The 7,817-nt window shown below is 51.3% G+C and overlaps 1 long non-coding RNA gene across 3 annotated transcripts in view; it reads right to left on the reverse strand.

Moving 5' to 3' along the window:
• The window catches only part of LOC144954766 (uncharacterized), a 26,509-nt gene extending 18,914 nt beyond the window's left edge, over positions 1–7,595 (reverse strand). Inside the window, exon 1 of one of the 3 annotated variants that reach the window (XR_013641350.1) lies at positions 7,581–7,595. This is a non-coding gene — a long non-coding RNA (uncharacterized LOC144954766). Of the gene's footprint in view, positions 1–2,373; positions 2,765–4,622; positions 4,681–7,580 lie in introns of those variants that run through there. The other 2 variants (XR_013641349.1, XR_013641348.1) reach the window with 2 other exon arrangements.
• Positions 7,596–7,817: the final 222 nt, after the last annotated feature.

Below are 7,817 nucleotides of genomic sequence, written 5' to 3' on the forward strand. Positions count from 1 at the left end.
GATGGTGATGATGGTGGTGGTGATGATGGTAGCGATGGTGGTGATGGTAGTGATGGTGATGATGGTGGTGGTGATGATGGTGGTGGTGATGATGGTGGTGGTGATGGTGATGATGGTGGTGGTGATGATGGTGGTGGTGATGATGGTGGTAGTGATGGTGATGATGGTGGTGGTGATGATGGTAGCGATGGTGGTGATGGTAGTGATGGTGATGATGGTGGTGGTGATGATGGTAGCGATGGTGGTGATGGTAGTGATGGTGATGATGGTGGTGGTGATGATGGTGGTGGTGATGATGGTGGTGGTGATGGTGATGATGGTGGTGGTGATGATGGTAGCGATGGTGGTGATGGTAGTGATGGTGGTGATGGTGGTGGTGATGATGGTAGTGATGGTGGTGATGGTGGTGATGATGATGGTAGTGATGATGATGGTAGTGATGATGATGATGATGATGGTAGTGATGATGATGATGGTAGTGATGATGATGGTAGTGATGGTGATGATGGTGGTGATGATGATGGTGGTGATGATGCTAGTGATGATGATGGTAGTGATGATGATGGTAGTGATGATGATGATGGTAATGATGATGATGCTAGTGATGGTGGTGGTGATGATGATGGTAGTGATGATGATGCTAGTGATGATGATGGTGGTGATGATGATGGTGGTGATGATGATGATGGTAATGATGATGATGCTAGTGATGATGATGGTGGTGGTGATGATGATGGTAATGATGATGATGCTAGTGATGATGATGCTAGTGATGATGATGGTGGTGGTGATGATGGTGGTGATGATGATGATGGTAATGATGATGATGCTAGTGATGATGATGGTGGTGATGATGATGATGGTAATGATGATGATGCTAGTGATGATGATGGTGGTGGTGATGATGATGGTAATGATGATGATGCTAGTGATGGTGGTGATGGTGATGGTGGTGGTGGTGATGGTAGTGATGATGATGCTAGTGATGGTGGTGGTGGTGGTGATGATGGTAATGATGATGATGCTAGTGATGATGATGGTGGTGATGATGATGCTAGTGATGATGATGATGATGGTGGTGGTAGTGATGATGATGGTGGTGATGATGATGATGCTAGTGATGATGATGGTGGTGATGATGATGCTAGTGATGATGATGATGATGGTGGTGGTAGTGATGATGATGGTGGTGATGATGATGATGCTAGTGATGATGATGGTGGTGATGATGATGATGCTAGTGATGGTGGTGATGATGATGGTAATGATGATGATGCTAGTGATGGTGGTGGTGGTGGTGATGATGGTAATGATGATGATGCTAGTGATGGTGGTGGTGGTGGTGGTGATGATGATGGTGATGATGATGATGCTAGTGATGGTGATGGTGGTGGTGATGATGGTAGTGATGATGATGGTAGTGATGATGATGGTAGTGATGATGATGGTAGTGATGATGATGGTGGTGATGATGATGCTAGTGATGATGATGGTGGTGATGATGATGGTAGTGATGATGATGGTAGTGATGATGATGGTGGTGATGATGATGCTAGTGATGATGATGGTGGTGATGATGATGGTAGTGATGATGATGGTGGTGGTGATGATGGTAGTGATGATGATGGTAGTGATGATGATGCTAGTGATGGTGATGGTGGTGGTGGTGATGGTAGTGATGATGATTGTAGTGATGATTGTAGTGAAGATGATGGTGGTGATGGTAGTGATGATGGTGGTGGTGATGATGGTGATGATGGTGGTAGTGATGATGATGGTGGTGATGATGATGATGGTGGTGATGATGATGGTAGTGATGATGATGGTAGTGATGATGATTGTAGTGATGATGATGGTAGCGATGGTGGTGATGGAAGTGATGGTGATGATGGTAGTGATGGTGATGATGGTGGTGGTGATGATGCTAGTGATGGTGATGATGGTGGTGGTGATGATGGTGGTGGTGATGGTGATGATGCTAGTGATGGTGATGATGGTGGTGGTGATGATGGTAGCGATGGTGGTGATGGTAGTGATGGTGATGATGGTGGTGGTGATGATGGTAGTGATGATGATGGTAGTGATGATGATGATGGTAGTGATGATGATGATGGTGGTGATGATGATGGTAATGATGATGATGCTAGTGATGGTGATGGTGGTGATGATGCTAGTGATGATGATGGTGATGATGATGCTAGTGATGATGATGGTAGTGATGATGATGGTGGTGATGATGCTAGTGATGATGATGGTGGTGATGATGATGGTGGTAGTGATGATGATGATGGTAGTGATGATGATGGTGGTAGTGATGATGATGGTGGTGGTGATGATGATGATGCTGGTGATGATGGTGGCCCATCACTTTACCTGAGCTAACATCGGAGCAAGCAAGGCCCGGATGGTGATGGAGTAGCAGGAGGTAGAGGAGGAGGTGGAGGAGATGGTGGAGGAGGTGGTGGAGGTGGTGGTGGTGGAGCCAGGGTGAGATGGTGAACGACTTGTAGTCCGCACAGATGGCCATTTCACCCCCTCACCATTTCACCCCCTCACCACTGCTCACCCTCACCACTGCTCACCCTCACCACTGCTCACCCTCACCACTGCTCACCCTCACCACTGCTCACCCTCACCACTGCTCACCCTCTCACCACTGCTCACCCTCTCACCACTGCTCACCCTCACCACTGCTCACCCTCACCACTGCTCACCCTCACCACTGCTCACCCTCTCACCACTGCTCACCCTCACCACTGCTCACCCTCACCACTGCTCACCCTCGCCACTGCTCACCCTCACCACTGCTCACCCTCGCCACTGCTCACCCTCGCCACTGCTCACCCTCACCACTGCTCACCCTCACCACTGCTCACCCTCGCCACTGCTCACCCTCACCACTGCTCACCCTCACCACTGCTCACCCTCTCCACTGCTCACCCTCACCACTGCTCACCCTCACCACTGCTCACCCTCACCACTGCTCACCCTCACCACTGCTCACCCTCACCACTGCTCACCCTCACCACTGCTCACCCTCACCACTGCTCACCCTCACCACTGCTCACCCTCACCACTGCTCACCCTCACCACTGCTCACCCTCGCCACTGCTCACCCTCACCACTGCTCACCCTCACCACTGCTCACCCTCTCACCACTGCTCACCCTCTCACCACTGCTCACCCTCTCACCACTGCTCACCCTCACCACTGCTCACCCTCACCACTGCTCACCCTCACCACTGCTCACCCTCACCACTGCTCACCCTCACCACTGCTCACCCTCACCACTGCTCACCCTCACCACTGCTCACCCTCACCACTGCTCACCCTCACCACTGCTCACCCTCGCCACTGCTCACCCTCACCACTGCTCACCCTCACCACTGCTCACCCTCACCACTGCTCACCCTCTCACCACTGCTCACCCTCACCACTGCTCACCCTCTCACCACTGCTCACCCTCACCACTGCTCACCCTCACCACTGCTCACCCTCGCCACTGCTCACCCTCACCACTGCTCACCCTCGCCACTGCTCACCCTCACCACTGCTCACCCTCACCACTGCTCACCCTCGCCACTGCTCACCCTCACCACTGCTCACCCTCACCACTGCTCACCCTCTCCACTGCTCACCCTCACCACTGCTCACCCTCACCACTGCTCACCCTCACCACTGCTCACCCTCACCACTGCTCACCCTCTCACCACTGCTCACCCTCACCACTGCTCACCCTCTCCACTGCTCACCCTCACCACTGCTCACCCTCACCACTGCTCACCCTCACCACTGCTCACCCTCGCCACTGCTCACCCTCACCACTGCTCACCCTCACCACTGCTCACCCTCACCACTGCTCACCCTCGCCACTGCTCACCCTCACCACTGCTCACCCTCGCCACTGCTCACCCTCACCACTGCTCACCCTCTCCACTGCTCACCCTCACCACTGCTCACCCTCGCCACTGCTCACCCTCACCACTGCTCACCCTCACCACTGCTCACCCTCACCACTGCTCACCCTCACCACTGCTCACCCTCGCCACTGCTCACCCTCACCACTGCTCACCCTCACCACTGCTCACCCTCACCACTGCTCACCCTCACCACTGCTCACCCTCGCCACTGCTCACCCTCGCCACTGCTCACCCTCGCCACTGCTCACCCTCACCACTGCTCACCCTCACCACTGCTCACCCTCACCACTGCTCACCCTCACCACTGCTCACCCTCACCACTGCTCACCCTCTCCACTGCTCACCCTCGCCACTGCTCACCCTCGCCACTGCTCACCCTCTCCACTGCTCACCCTCACCACTGCTCACCCTCTCCACTGCTCACCCTCTCCACTGCTCACCCTCACCACTGCTCACCCTCGCCACTGCTCACCCTCACCACTGCTCACCCTCACCACTGCTCACCCTCGCCACTGCTCACCCTCTCCACTGCTCACCCTCGCCACTGCTCACCCTCACCACTGCTCACCCTCTCCACTGCTCACCCTCTCCACTGCTCACCCTCACCACTGCTCACCCTCTCCACTGCTCACCCTCTCCACTGCTCACCCTCGCCACTGCTCACCCTCACCACTGCTCACCCTCGCCACTGCTCACCCTCACCACTGCGAAGAGAAAAGATTGTGACGTAAAACTTTGGCGAAGTCACGTAGGTGGAGACATCTAAATGAAGTGAAAAAAACAGAAAGTGAATAAAAGAGATAGAACGGAAATTAATTAAAATAATAGAAATTAAGTGAATAAAAATAAGATGAATAAAGTTAATGCAAATAATACTAACTCGTATGAATAAAGTTAAGACAAAGAATAGAAATGAAGTGAAAAAATGATAAAATAATAGCAATAAAGTGAATCAATGCAATACAAAATAGCAATAAAGTGAATACAAAATAGCAATAAAGTGAATACAAAATAGCAATAAAGTGAATCAATGCAATACAAAATAGCAATAAAGTGAATACAAAATAGCAATAAAGTGAATACAAAATAGCAATAAAGTGAATCAATGCAATACAAAATAGCAATAAAGTGAATACAAAATAGCAATAAAGTGAATCAATGCAATACAAAATAGCAATAAAGTGAATACAAAATAGCAATAAAGTGAATACAAATGTATAGAAATAAACTTAATAAAAAAATATAAATCTCTTTATTTTATTTATTTTTTTATCACTTTATTTAACATTATTTTAATCACTTTAATTTTATTATTTTTAATCACTTTATTTTATTCATTTTTTATTCACTTTTTTATTATTTTAATCACTTTATTTGTATTATTTTTAATCGCTTTATTTAATACAATTTGTATTCACTTTATTTATTATTATTTTAATCACTTTTAAATTATTATTTTTTATCACTTTATTTATTTTGTATTCACTTTATTTTGATTCTTTTTAATCACTTTATTTTTTATTTTTATCACTTTATTTTGTTAAAATTTTATTCACTTTATTTTTTATTATTTTAATCACTTTAATTTGTTCTTAATTTGTATTATTTTTAATCACCACTCACCTCACCACTCACCTCACTACTCACCACCACTCACTCCCCTCACCACCACTCACCTCACCACTCACCTCACTACTCACCACCACTCACTCCCCTCACCACCACTCACTCCCCTCACCACCACTCACCTCACCACTCACCTCACCACTCACCACTCACCTCACCACTCACCTCACTACTCACCACCACTCACTCCCCTCACCACCACTCACTCCCCTCACCACCACTCACCTCACCACTCACCTCACTACTCACCACCACTCACTCCCCTCACCACCACTCACTCCCCTCACCACCACTCACCTCACCACTCACCTCACCACTCACCACTCACCTCACCACTCACCTCACTACTCACCACCACTCACTCCCCTCACCACCACTCACTCCCCTCACCACCACTCACCTCACCACTCACCTCACCACTCACCACTCACCTCACCACTCACCACTCACCTCACCACTCACCTCACTACTCACCACTCACCTCACCACCACTCACTCCCCTCACCACCACTCACCTCACCACCACTCACTCCCCTCACCACCACTCACCTCACCACTCACCTCACCACTCACCACTCACCTCACCACCACTCACTCCCCTCACCACCACTCACCTCACCACTCACCTCACCACTCACCACTCACCTCACCACCACTCACTCCCCTCACCACCACTCACCTCACCTCACCACTCACTCACCACTCACCTCACCACTCACTCACCACTCCCCTCACCACTCACCTCACCACTCACCACTCACCTCACCACTCACTCACCACTCCCCTCACCACCACTCACCTCACCACTCACCTCACCACTCACCACTCACCTCACCACTCACTCACCACTCACTCACCACTCACCTCACCTCACCACTCACTCACCACTCACCTCACCACTCACTCACCACTCACCTCACCACTCACTCACCACTCCCCTCACCACTCACCTCACCACTCACCACTCACCTCACCACTCACTCACCACTCACCTCACCACCACTCACTCCCCTCACCACCACTCACCTCACCACTCACCACTCACCTCACCACTCACTCACCACTCACCTCACCACTCACCACTCACCTCACCACTCACTCACCACTCACCTCACCTCACCACTCACTCACCACTCACCTCACCACTCACTCACCACTCCCCTCACCACTCACCTCACCACTCACCACTCACCTCACCACTCACTCACCACTCACCTCACCACCACTCACTCCCCTCACCACCACTCACCTCACCACTCACCTCACCACTCACCACTCACCTCACCACTCACTCACCACTCACCTCACCACTCACCACTCACCTCACCACTCACTCACCACTCACCTCACCTCACCACTCACTCACCTCACCACTCACTCACCACTCCCCTCACCACTCACCTCACCACTCACCACTCACCTCACCACTCACTCACCACTCACCTCACCTCACCACTCACTCACCACTCACCTCACCTCACCACTCACCTCACCACTCACCTCACCACTCACCTCACCACTCACCTCACCACTCACCTCACCACTCACGCACCACTCACGCACCACTCACCTCACCACTCACTCACCACTCACCTCACCACTCACCCCACCACTCACTCACCACTCACCTCACGACTCACCTCACCACTCACTCACTCACCACTCACCTCACCACTCACCCCACCACTCACCTCACCACTCACCTCACCACTCACTCACCACTCACTCACCACTCACTCACCACTCACCTCACCACTCACCTCACCACTCACCTCACCACTCACCTCACCACTCACATCACCACTCACCCCACCACTCACCTCACCACTCACTCACCACTCACCTCACCTCACCACTCACCACTCACCTCACCACTCACCTCACCACTCACCACACCACTCACCAATCACCTCACCACTCACCCCACCACTCACCTCACCACTCACCTCACCACTCACCTCACCACTCACCTCACCACTCACCTCACCACTCACTCACCACTCACCTCACCACTCACCTCACCCCTCACCTCACCACTCACCTCACCAATCACTCACCACTCACCTCACCACTCACTCACCACTCACCTCACCACTCACCTCACCACTCACCAATCACCTCACCACTCACTCACCACCCACCTCACCACTCACCTCACCACTCACTCACCACTCACTCACCACTCACTCACCACTCACCTCACCACTCACTCACCACTCACTCACCACTCACCACTGCTCACCCTCACCACTGCTCACCCTCACCACTGCT

This window comes from Lampetra fluviatilis, unplaced genomic scaffold (assembly GCF_964198595.1).
Source record: "Lampetra fluviatilis unplaced genomic scaffold, kcLamFluv1.1 SCAFFOLD_577, whole genome shotgun sequence".
Classification (NCBI taxonomy): domain Eukaryota; kingdom Metazoa; phylum Chordata; class Hyperoartia; order Petromyzontiformes; family Petromyzontidae; genus Lampetra; species Lampetra fluviatilis.